Here is a 13,370-nt window from a genome sequence, read left to right on the forward strand (position 1 = left end):
CTCAGATTCCAAGACCAGTTGAGTGGTTTAGGGGACCTGTAGCTACTGTTATTATTTTTACATTAGAGCTTGCATCTTCTGGTGTCATTGTGCACTGGATTTGAATTACCTGATTTTGTTTTCAGTCAGTTTGATGCACTAGTGTTGCTTCTTTAGCTTGTGATTCAGTGTCAGTGATTCAGATTGCAGATCATGCAGTTTATGCACTTTTTTCCTCTCAGAGCTGGCTGATGTGCAGTGTTAATGCAAGTAATCTGTAAAAAAAAATGACACAAAATATAAATGTCCAGTTCTGACAACTGAATGCTTAGAATTCACAAACAAATATCTTATTAAATATTCACAGAAGACTGATATTAGCTTCACTTTCCCTTAAATGAACAGGAGTAAGGTTTCAAGAAAAAGTGTAGGTAACCATAATCTAAATTGTAAGGAAACACAAAATGGAGACTGTAGTGTATCTCTGTCGCTTAATCAAGTGGAAGATAAAGAAGAAATCCAAATTATTGATCATAAATGAATCTGTAAGAGCCATAACTCTTATAACTGTAAAATGATTGTTAAAATATGAGCTCCAGCTGAGCTCTGTCTTTTGCTGCTGCTGGTACTGGTGGGACAATAAAAGTAGGGATTTACACTCAGATTGATATTCTTGATGATTTTTATTTAATTTTATTCTCCCCCCACAACACACTTCTGGTACCCGCAGAGGGCCACCATTTCTATTTAATTTCATTCACGTCCCTTTTTGACCACCTCTAATACCTGCAGACGATCATTATTTTGAAGCAATGAGTTAGGTTCAAGGAATATCTGTGGTCCCAACCAGGGATGGATTGCAGGGTTTGGCAGGCAATAGGCACACAATGCACTTATTTCAGCATATTATGGGACCCAAAAATAAGCCTAAGATCACAAATATTTGGAGATATGGATGAGCAGTGAGGTGTCCAAGATGGCAAATTATTTATGGTGCTTAAAACAAAAAGCTACAGTGAAAAGCTTCAGATGCAAGATGACAAATGCAGTTTAATGCAAATAAAGAAAAAGTACACATCTAGAGAACAAAAAAACCCAAGTTGACATACCATCTAAACAAGGGATCTACATTGCTGATGACTAAAAGAGAACTAAAATTTTTGTGGAAAAGCCAGTGAGAATTGGAACTCAGTGGGTGCTGACTGTGAAAATGCAAATACCATGCATGCATAGGGATAACTAGGAATCAAAAAATAAAACTGGTAATACCATAATGATTTTATACAAATCTACCATGTGACAACACATTAAAGACTGTAGTTGTATAATATTACACCTCAAAAAAAGATACTACAGAGCTTCAAAAGTGAAGAAAGGGGCCATCAAATTCCAAAGGGCTACTACTCTTTGCAAAAAGATTAGACTGTTTGAGGCTTTGGAGCTTAGACAAAAAGCTAACGTGAGGGAAATGAGGAACATGAAAGAGATGGATAAAGTTACACATGGTTAAAAGATAGATGAAGGGAACATTTTTCCCTCTCTCATGGCGATAGAACTTAGGGCCATCCAATGAAATGGAGTAGTAGGAGATTACAGGAAAAGGAAATACATCTTCACAAAGTACACAGTTAAACTATGAAATTCATCACACAGAATGTAGTAACAGCTACCAAATTGGACAGGTATAAAAGAGGATTGGCAAAATTTACCAGTTACTAGATATTATGCCTCCCAACGCCAGCTGCTGTGGAATATAGCTCTGCTGGTAAGGCATGTGACCTGGCACCACTGTGACTTCACTGCCTGACTCTGAAACCAGAAGGATAGTAAAAGTGGGCTTCTGAGACTTCTTTGGAAGTCTCATTTGTGTCCAAGAGTCTAAGGCCCGGTACACACGAGCGTTTTGTGGCATGGCGGCAGCGATTTTAAGGTTCAGGAGCACGCAGCAACCGCACACTCCCGAACCCTAATACGTACGGATGCCGGCATATCATGGCAGCCTCCCATCCATATGGGGGCCACCATGATGCTGCCGCCGTACAGCGACTAGACGTCACTGGCAGGAAGTGGTGTCATGGCAGTGCCCCTTCCTGCTTTTGGCATTGCAAAAAAGAAGCCACTCTTTTTTTTGTGGTGTATCTGTGGGGATGTTGCAGTACAGACACAGGGCAAAAATGGGCGGCATGGAGCCGCCCGTTTGTACAGCCCCTAAGTAAGGTTGTTTCCTCAGAACCAGAAGATGGGGCCATCAGAGTCCCTTGGGATTCTCCTTCAACTCTGTATCATTCTATAAAGGGATATCATTCTAGTCATTCTATAACTACTTCCCAAAACAACCAAGTGAGAGTGTATCCCTCTATTTCCGAAGTATCCGCTAAGTGGCTTCTTTTTTGCAATGCCAAAAGCAGCCGGCCCCTTCACATCCATGGATCTTTTACCCAAGGATTTAACCATCCACGGTTTGAAAATATTCCAAAAAGATATAAATTCCAGAGAGCAAAAGTTGATTTTGCTATTTTATATAAAGTATACCACTTCATTGTGCCGCTGCATTTAATGGAACTTGATACCACAGATTTTGATATCCATGGGAGGTCCTGGAACCAAACTGCAGTGGATACCAAGGGCGTATATAACTAATGTGTCTGTTTTTTGTAGGCTTTTCGGGCTATGTGGCCATGTTCTGGAAAAGTTTATTGCTGATGTTTCACCAGCATCTGTGACTGGTATCTTGAGGAATAAACTCTTTCAGAACATGGCCACATAGCCTGAAAGCTCCACCAAAAACTATGGATTCTAGCTGTGAAAGCCTTCGACGTCACATTGAAATGTCTGGATTTGTATCCTGGACCATGGCAAAGCAACATTACAGTTAGTATACTTTTTACTGTTTACCTTCAGTATACTTAACAGAACATAACATTAATTAAAAACAGTATTTTTAAAATCTTATTAATCTGGTAATAGAACCATAGAATCATAGAGTTGGAAGAGACCACAAGGACCATCCAGTCCAACCCCCTGCCATGCAGAAACTCTCAATCAAAGCATCCCTGACGGATGGCCATCAAGCCTCTGTTTAAAGACCTCCAGGGAAGGAGACTCCACTACACTCCGAAGTATGTTTTATTTTCCTCCTTATTATTCTTGAAGAGCTGACATGATTCAAGACCTCTTGGAAGTCTTTTTAATCAAAATATAATCAGCAACAAAATATAATTGGCAACATTCTTTTTTATGTTTTGACTGACATGTATATTAAGCTAAAATATACACTTATATACACTGCACTTACAATAATAGTCTCTTTAAAAGCAATTGCACAAACTTATGTTTCTTCATATTTTCCATATTATGTATACAAAATACTCTGGTTGTTCATTCAAGATTTCATTTTCATATCCTTGGGTGTCAAAATACATGACATTGAAAGTTTTACAGACAAATCCAACTTGAGATCACTTGGTTGTACACTAAACTTACAGTCACAAACCAAACACAGGCTATCAAAAGATAAATGGTAAAAAAAAAAAAAGCCAAAATAAGAAAATTCTAAATGATTGTTTTTCTATTATATGTATTCCCATTTTATGTGAACTGTAACCTGCTAAATATAAAAGTGATATATAGCAGTATGTATAATTTTAGATGCCAATATGTATTTTGAACATTTAAAAAAGCACTCATTTGTACTCGTGGCTGGCATGCTGCCCCTATTCCCAAAATGCTAGATACTAATTAGCACTAATTGACAATCTAGTTTGCTTTCTCAGGAAAGCCAGGTCAAAGATTAAATAGTCATGGAGAGCAACTATCATGTGAGTCATACTTTATAAAAGTTAACAAAGATCAGTCCCTGAGACCAGACTTCAACTATTCTGGAAGCATAGTTAAAAAGTGTAACTAATAAAAACATTTTATTTTCTATCAGAATTTTAAAAAGAACAGCACATAATTTGAAGTAGCCAATCCAGGCTTTGGTTTAAATAATTTAAGGAAATACATAAATTATAGTAAGAGTGAAATCCTACCCACTTCTACTGAGAATTAAGCCCCACTGAGTTAGAGGGGCTTAATTCCAGCAATGCTGTAAGTAAAGGAGTTCAGTTCAGACCTAGTAGAGACGATCTGAAGCAATTCTTCATTTTTACCCTAATAAAAGGACATCCCTTTAAATTTAGCAAGAAGAAGAACTTTACCCAGTGCTAAATCAAGTGTAACTTTATCTGAGAGACCACTTCCCCCTATATTTAGGCTTTGAAATGATCCATCTCCCAAAAGAATCAAGGTCAGAATACTTAGTACTCAACTAAGCAGTCCAATGATGATGAATGTTTTCTATTTTACTGTGCCTCCTTCAATGTCATCCTAACTATATACTTTGAAACCCAGGTTCGTTACCAGAGAATTATCCTCTGTCTTATCACTTTTTTCTTTCTGAAATAGTCTGTTTTTCATCCCTTTGCATTCAATTATGTAAAATAACTTGTAAAGATTTGTAACTTGGTGTGTCAGCCTGGTCTGTCAGAGAGCTATGATGCCTCAACCAACTACAAATTCCAGGATTCTGTAGGACAGAGTCATTACAGTTAAAGTGGTGCCAAACTGCTTTAATTTTTCAGAGAGGACACGTCCAAAGCCTTTTAAAAATCATGCAATACATTGGAATGGAAGCTGACCTGCTGAAGGGCCACATATTTCTCACAATGAACACTTAAGTGGGTAATTGGCAGGGTATAAATACCATAAATAAATAAATAAACACTCACTAATTATAAGAATAAAATGCAGCTGAACCAACAGGAACAAGTTATGAGATATATAGGACTACAGTTGGCCCTCCATTTTCAGGGGAAGGGGGGGCTGTTCTGTATCCCCCGCGAAAATGGAGACTCATCTATATTCAAGCCCCATAGGCTTAAATGGGGGCGTGTGCCTGCGAGTACACCCAAGGCACAAGCCATTGGGACATGCCCCATTGAAAATAACAGAGGTTGCCCTTCTGTGAATATTCAAGACCACGGACCTCAAGTTTGTGAAAAAGGAGAGTTGACTGTATATCCAATTGTTAGTTTCTGCTAAAGCAAATCTACTGAATGAATAGGACTTGTTAAGTCTGCACTTAAGTCCCATTGAATCAATGGGTTTACTCTGAATGGAATTAGCTAAACTGGCTTTAGCCCATAGTTCCTCTTTACTATTTCCAAATGTGTGAACCAGAGACACTGTCTTTCATAATCAGACTTAACAACTGAAATTGACTACTAGCTCACTGAAACCTGAAGCTTCAAACAAAAACAAACAGCCTCATTTTTATACCGCTTCATACTGAACTAACAGTGTCTAAGTGGCTTACAACTGTAAGCTAATTTCCCCCAACAATCTGGGTACTCATTTTAGTGAACTCGGAAAGATGCAAACTTGAGTCAATCAAGCTTGAGCCCTTTTGCTGGTATTGAATTTGCAACCTTTGAGTGAGTGGCTGCATTTAACCACTACGCCACCAGGGCTTCAGCATTTGTTATGGGATAAGTAAATAAATATTATTATTATTGTTGTTGTTGTTGTTGTCATCATCATCACACATTCACATTGGACTTGTGGTATCTTCCTCATGCTGCAGGCTCTCCGCCTCAAGCAGCTTTTTAAAAGATAGCTCAAGGACAACTGGGATGGTGACAAAAGTATCTTCACACACCTTCCAGTCTGCACAGCTGACAGGTTTCTTCCTCACTGTTGTTGACTGTTGTTGTGTGCCTCCACGTCATTTCTGACTTAAGGTGACCCTAAGGCAAGCCTATCATAGGCAGGTTTCTTCAGAGGGGCTGAGTGCATGACTTGCCCAAAGTCACCCAATGAGTTTTTATGCTTGAATGCTGAAGCCTGATCTCAAGTTATAGTACAACTCTCAAATTACTACACCAGGCTGGCACCAATGAGCTGGAGAGTGGTATTGTGTGATGAAGAGGGGGAGGGGCTTTAAATGTTTCTGCTTCCATTTACAGGTTAAGTGTGTCTTTCCTTGGTCTATGTATTGCCATGTGTGAGGAGGGAAAGGGTGTGTGCATCCCTATATGAGCAAAAGGGAATGAAGAATGTGACCACGCCAGCTGATGCCTTCTGTCAGGCCCAAAATTAGTGGAGACAACCAACCTACTGCCAAAGCATCCCTCTTGATCAAAGAGATTGCCTTAAGATGACTGTCTTTTGCTTCTGGTACTCCTTTTCAAACCTTAGAAGCAGCAGAGCTCTAATAGTGACCTCTAGTTTGGATGCCAAGTACAACTCTGAGTATTTTATTATGGTATAAATTGTGTATGAAGGTTCAAAGACTGAAACAGAGGAGGAAATGCTGCATTAAAAAAAATATTCCTGGCATACATTGCTCACTCACTCAAAAAATACAAAACACAAATGTAGTTCAATGAGCTGTTTGACACTGGCCTAGTCCACTCTCTTCACTCAGTATCCTACCATTCAGCCAATAAACAACAAAAGGGAAGGAAGGAGAGACAGAGTGGGGATATATACATCCTTTCTAGCTCTTCCAGTCCTTGTGACACTTAGAGTCCATTCATACAGTATTACACAATTATAGCACTATAATACCACTTTAACTGGTATGACTCCATCCTATGCAATCCTAGGGTTTGTAGTTTGGTGATGCATTAGACTAGAACTCTCTGGCAGAAAATTCTCAAGTATGCCTCTCTAAACTGCAAATCCCAGGATGTCATGGGATGTTGCCATGGCAATGAACATGGGATGGAGCACTATAACTGTGTAGTGTGAATGGACCCTTAGCATCAGGATAGGTCCTGCCTGCTCTTCCAAGAGGGCCAATGATGAACCCTTCTCAGCAGCCACCCCTAAAGAGGACATGGAACTATGGGATTGGATTCTCAAACTCATGATGAACCTGACCAGACTAATTCTCTGTTCTTTTCTGCTCACCAAGCTCCTTAAGCCACCACTTCAGCTGACAATCTCATATATTTGGAACTTCTTTGTCAGTAAGTTTTATATTTCAAAATCGTATTTTTTTCCAATTTATCTTGATAGTATCTGTTAAACATGTACAAACCACTACAGTGCGTCCGCGTTATACGTGGGCACGCTATATGTAGCTTTGCACTTACACGCTCAAGCCGTGGGGAGCGTGCAGGGTGCAAGGGGTGGCACATCCCATTCAGATGAATGGGCATGCGCCTATGGCGCATGTGTGCCATCATGCAGTCGCATACACGAGCCCCATACAAATGAATGGGGCTCCAGCACAAGTGGAATTCGCTTTACGCAGGGGTGTGTGTGTCCAGAATGGATCCTCCGCATAAGGCAAGGGTCCACTGTACTTTGGTTTGTTGCATTGTAGATTTTACTTTCTGATTTATACAAGTATTCAACCATCTGTTTGATATCAGAGAAAAGAAATGGCATCTGCAACAAGATGTTGCTGTATACCTTTATATCCTCATGAGTACTCCTGTTCTATGTCTTTCTCTAAAATATGGTATGCTTTAGAAAGTCTCTTGTAAAAACTGGACTTGTTGGGCTTAGAGCCAATGTATGTGTAAAGCAGACCAAGTAGGCCTTTTCACAAATGTAAGTATGCAGAAACACAATGGGATGGAAGGACCATATGGGAAAGATCCACACCAATATTGGTCTTCTCCCATTATAGCTTTTGATATTATAGAATTATTATTATTCCATATGAGCACAACCTACTTTTAAAGAGCAGGTCTCCAATTCAGAATTTCACTTGGACTCCCTCTCTTGGTTACACAAACAGCGTCTGTTTGCTCAAAATCTTTCTTTCTCATCAGCTGATTCATAAACTGTTCTCCTTCCTGTCAATATAATCTATTGCTTGTTAATGTCAAAGGGCATGTCTACACAGGTCAATTACATTGTTTTTCCTCCCCACCCTGACTGCAACCTGTCTACACGATGAAGGGTCAAAACGCTGATATGCATATGGACTGCCTTCAAATCCAGCCTATCCTGAGATAAAACACTGTGAGTCCTTCACCTGTGTTGCTCTGGATCTTGCAGAGTGCAGGAAAATCCAGAGCACTCTGCAGTGATGCCAGTTGGCTGTTTATATATGCATCCCACTGTGTCATCTGGAACCACTATTGTAAGTAATTCTCCTGGCCATGTGACAGACTCTGGCCACCTCATTTCTGGCCTCAGAGGAAGCAACTTGTGACAGTGATGGAAGGAGACAGTGGGATGTGTATGTAGACAGCTTCTTGGCATTGCTCTGGAGTGTGGAGCTAATGGGGGGAATCTGGGGCAGTATTTATCCAAAATGCTTGAGACCAGAATTGTTTTAGATTTCAGAGGTTTTTTTTTTTTTTTTTTTTTTGGATTGTAGAACATTTGCATATATATAATAAGGTATCTTGGAATTGGGATCGTAGTCTAAACATGCTATCAATTTTTGCTTCATATACACATAGCCTGAAGGTAATTTTATATACAATATTTTAATAATGTTATGCACAAAACAAAGTTTGTGCATACTGAACCATCAGACAGCAAAGGGGGCACTATCTCAGCCACCCAAATGGACAATTTTGGAATATTTCAGATTACAGAATTCTGAATAAGGGAGACTCAACCTGTATAAACAGTACAATTCAGCATCCAGGTGAAAAAGAAAGAGGGGGCAGGGGTGGACAAAGATCTCTGCTGGAAATCTAGAAGTCATTGTAAGAGTAGACACTGCTGGATGGTTAGACTAGACTTATAGCCAGTACATTTCTATACCGCTTATCAGTGCACTTAAGCACTCCCCAAGCAGTTTACAAAGTGTAAGATAATTGCCCCCAACAAGCTGGGTACTCATTTTAGCGACCTCAGAAGGATGCAAGCCTGAGTCCAGCTTAAGCCCTTCACTGGTACTGAACTCGCAACCTTACAGTTTGGCTGCAGTACAGGCATTTAACCACTGCACTACCAGGGCTCTTAGAATTGGTCCTAGAACCAATGGTATAGTTCAATATACACCAGAGTCATAGGATCATACAGCAGGGAAAGTTGGTATTAAAAGCTGGTATTGAATGCCATTTGGCTGCCTTCTGGTACACATTACATCAATCCCTTGACAGATTTACATTTTAGAGCATGATTCAGGTTTAGTCTTTGTCAATACTTTCTTCATAAAAATGGCAGATATGTTTTAAAATAGTGTCCATGTATACAAGTCTATTGACACAAAAGCTAATATTGCTGATATTGGTGCAAGAATAAAAATTCCAGGAGACATCAAAATTCACTAGCAAGTAGTGCTGCTGGGCAACAAGAAAAAAAAATAGTTGAAGAAACTAGGAGGGATGAAGCAGTTGCAAGGGAAATTAGAAGTTTCACTTTACTGTTACTTTCCAAAAAGTTTACTCTTAGATTATCTAAGACTATGAATGAGCCATCTATACTAAGCAGTCTCTTCTACACCATTGTTCTAGACATAATTTCCTGACTGAAGGGAAATGAGTTTTCTGCCAAAATTCTGGTTTTAAAAGATGCCAACAAGAAACAAAGATTTAAAAAACCAATAAATATGAATTATACACACAACCCTGCCCCAACAGAAAATAAATTTACTCATTATTGTTCCTATGGTCTGAATTTTTAAAATGTTACTACTTCTGATTTCTTTTTCTATTAAAGCTGTATTCAGGTGTCCTTAGAAAGTGGTTACAAGAGGTCTAAAACAACAGAAACACATGTACGTTGGAGTGTGATTTGGAATTACTCAGCAACCTTAGAGATTTGAGCCACGTATAATGCATCTTTTTCACATTTTCTTTGCAACTTTAATTGTATTAATGGATTTAATTTCACGTGAAAGAAAGTTAAATATAGTTTTATTTTTCTATGTTCAAGGAAAATAAATAAATATTCCAGGTAATACCAATGCCTAGTAACTGGCAAAAAAAATAGATTCACATTAAAAATGCAAGAAAAATAGTACTGAATCTTACTATAGCATGGCATACTGTAATTTATCTTCTAACATGTCTATGTTTCTTACTCTTATGTTGTTAATATTTTTAATATAAAATACCAATTATCTGTTCATAAAGGTCACATTCAAACATTCTAATTATATATGTCCTTATTCTGCAAAAGTACTCTACACACATTTATAAAACATTGATTTGAAAATACAAGGCCATTGGTGCATCTTAACAGTCATGTTCTTTGTCTATAGCTTTCATTCATCCTCCTGGATTTCTTTCAAGACAAACTGCTTAATATCCATGTCCATTTTGCCAAACACTTCTGATAACTTAAGGCAACAACCCTATAAATGTTTACCTGAGAGCAAGTTCAATGAATTCAGTGAGTTTACATCTGATTACACATATGTAGGATTGCACTATAAATGTTTTAACATACTTTCATTTCCTTATTAAGCTGTTAGTGTGAGTTCTCTAGAAGTTGAAATGCATTGCAGAAGCATTACACATTAGCAACTGTCCAGCATCTTAATTGGCTGAGACTTTCTGTATTACCAGGTTTGAAATAATTCAAATGTTTTAACATAGCCAAAAGCAAACATCTGAATAATTACAAACACAACTTCAGCAATCTCAGGCACTCTGTGCAGACCACTATGAAACAGCCCGAATCTTTAATACAGAGCTGTACACTTCCTGTCACATAAGACAACTGACATCAGCAGAAAACTAAGAAAAACATTAAAATATATCCTGCATGATTAACTGCTGAAGTCTGTTGCTGACTTGAGAAAAGAAATACCAACAGAACATTTTGTAAAAATTACAGAAAATTGTTGTGCCAAGTGAAAGTTAAGAGGAATTTAAAAAGCTGGCCACCTGTATTTTATACTTAGAGAGAGGATTATTTTCTTGTGAAAAAACAAAACCTCTTCAGAATATGAAAGCATACAGAATCAACCGCTTGTGAGCATCTTCCTTTAATTTAATTCTCCATGCAGTACAGTGTAGTGTAGCAGTGCAGTGAAGGGCAGAAAATGTTAAGTGGATCAACGAAACACATTGTTCACTTCCAAAGAATTCCCCTAATCATCTGGCTGTTAAAAACTTACAAATTACTTGCAATTCAATCCATCTAGGCATGTTGCAAAACAATAACATCTGTGTCACTGAACACTTCACACAGCCTTTCATTAGCATTCCATTTTTGCTACTAGTGGAGTATACAGGGGGGAAAAATTGCACCTCATTAGAACTGCTTACATAGTTTACTATATTGAGCAAAGATACAGCCCCAATAGTCTCTTGCTTTCATTTCTTCATTTCATTTCTTTCCTGAGACATTTAGCACGTGCAAAGAGAAAGCTTAATGCTAAATACTGTATTCCTGGAGTGTGACAATAGGTAATACAATAAAACAGATTACAACCATACCTTTCTTTCACAGCAGTGGTGCCAAGCACAGGTACACTGTAGCAATCAATTTGTTCTGCAGACAGTAAGGCTTTCATAGAATACTAATGCAAAATCTCTTTTCTTTCTCCTTCGACTTTACTCCCCAATGCCTAGGTCCCAACCAATACCAGGAGGAGGGCGGAATGTCTTCTGCTGAGATAACCACAACTACTAATCAAGTATACGTGTACAAGGGCAAAGGATTAAGCTTCCACCAAGCTTGATTCAAGCACTCAGAGTAGCGAACACATGCACAGCAAGGTCAGAGCGTGTATACACACACACACACACACACACACACACACACACACACACACTTACTTGAGAGAACTAATTCATCATACTTTACTATTGATGGCTCTTTACCTCGGGGAAATAAAATTACTTCCTAGTGAGATGCTTGCATTTAGATACAGGAACACCCAACAGTGATTCTCTTTTCACCAAAATGAGAGTGAAGTGTGGTTGTTGTTGTTGTTGTTGATGCTGTACCAAATGGTTTGATAGTTTGAAATAGAACAAAAATGTGTGTTTAGCATAATTATTCAAGAGCAAAAATTAAATCATGCTCTTAACATTAGAACTGACTTAAGCTGAAATTTCCTATCTATCCACTTGGGAGTAAGTCCCCAGGGGTTTACTTCTGAGAAGGCATATGTAAGATTGCACTCTTAATGTATTTGGAAGAGCGGGAAGTAAATATTTTTAGAGAAAGCAAAAAAAGGACCAAAATATCTACATCAAATGATTTACAAAATATTCCAAACCATTTAATAGTGTCAGTACTAAGAAAATTCTATGAAATTCACAGGGCCACCATATGATGACATGCAAACAAAATATTGTATCAATTATGCTGTCATTAATGTTTATCAGCATAAGAGAGCCAGATTCAGAACACTTGTAAAATTCTGTCACCTTTCCACAAGCCTATTTACTATAAACAAGAAGCAGCTGCTCTCCCCCCCCTCACTATTTATTTATTTATTTATTTAGGCCTGTAAAGTTAGGCAAAGTGCTTTGAGTTTTTTTAGCAGAGTTAAACTTATTTTCCTTTACTCATAAAATTATAATACATCACTACAGAGTTGTACAAATTGGGCAATATCTTTGTAAACCTGAGCATAAGATGTTAAAAGGTTGTACTGAAACTGAGTAGAAGTAATTTGCCTGAGTCCTTAGTTTATCAGAAGCTGTAGCATTTCCTAGGTAATGAGATTGAGAATCTGAATCATTATCGACACAGCTTTATTACATGTGTGACCTGCATTTGGAAGGAAGGAAAGAAGGGGTGGGGTGGTGGGGGGACTCATTGCACCACTTGGCATTTCATCTCCTGTAAATTGGCAAAATACTTTTGAAATATCAGGGCTTTCACGGCCGAATCATAAAAGAGAGAAACATAATCAATACCAATCAGTTTGTCCTTGACATACTGACCGTGTCATCAGGCTACTGTCATGTGATATCATGTCATTTCCCCACCTGGCTCATGACCTTGTCCTTTAAATGACCCAAAGCTTCCCTGAAGTAGCAGGAGGCCCCTCCCCGCTGTCTCAGCAAGGTCGAATGGGTCAGCATGTCCTCATCTATAATCCACCACCATTTGTCAGCAGGGAGGCTGGAGGAGGCAGGCTCGCTACAAGGGGAGAATGCCCAATTAGGCAGCTGTCACACAAAGCATAGGCTGCAAAATTATCCCCTGTCAAAAGAAAGAGCAGCTGCGGGTGCCAATTACAGCAACCTTTCAACCCTTTAGGTACTGGAAACTACACAGAAGTAAATGAAGTACAATTAGTGGTAACAAATCGATGAATTAGGACAGTAAATTATAAATTATTAGCAGGTGAGCCCAGGTCTTACATACTGTTAAGGGCATACTACACCTCGGGCAAGGGCAAGGAGGTACAGCGATCATAGTGCCTATCCGTTTTTATTTATACATCTTCTTGCTCTGAATCTCCATCA

General features: G+C 38.6%; 1 protein-coding gene across 1 annotated transcript in view; it reads right to left on the reverse strand.

Moving 5' to 3' along the window:
• NRIP1 (nuclear receptor interacting protein 1) overlaps positions 1-13,370 on the reverse strand; it is a 103,363-nt gene that overhangs the window by 21,239 nt on the left and 68,754 nt on the right. Inside the window, exon 3 of the mRNA XM_042458094.1 lies at positions 110-254. The gene's annotated coding sequence lies outside the window, so the exon portion shown is untranslated. The remainder of the gene's footprint in view (positions 1-109; positions 255-13,370) is intronic.

Source organism: Sceloporus undulatus, chromosome 3, assembly GCF_019175285.1.
Source record: "Sceloporus undulatus isolate JIND9_A2432 ecotype Alabama chromosome 3, SceUnd_v1.1, whole genome shotgun sequence".
Taxonomy (NCBI): domain Eukaryota; kingdom Metazoa; phylum Chordata; class Lepidosauria; order Squamata; family Phrynosomatidae; genus Sceloporus; species Sceloporus undulatus.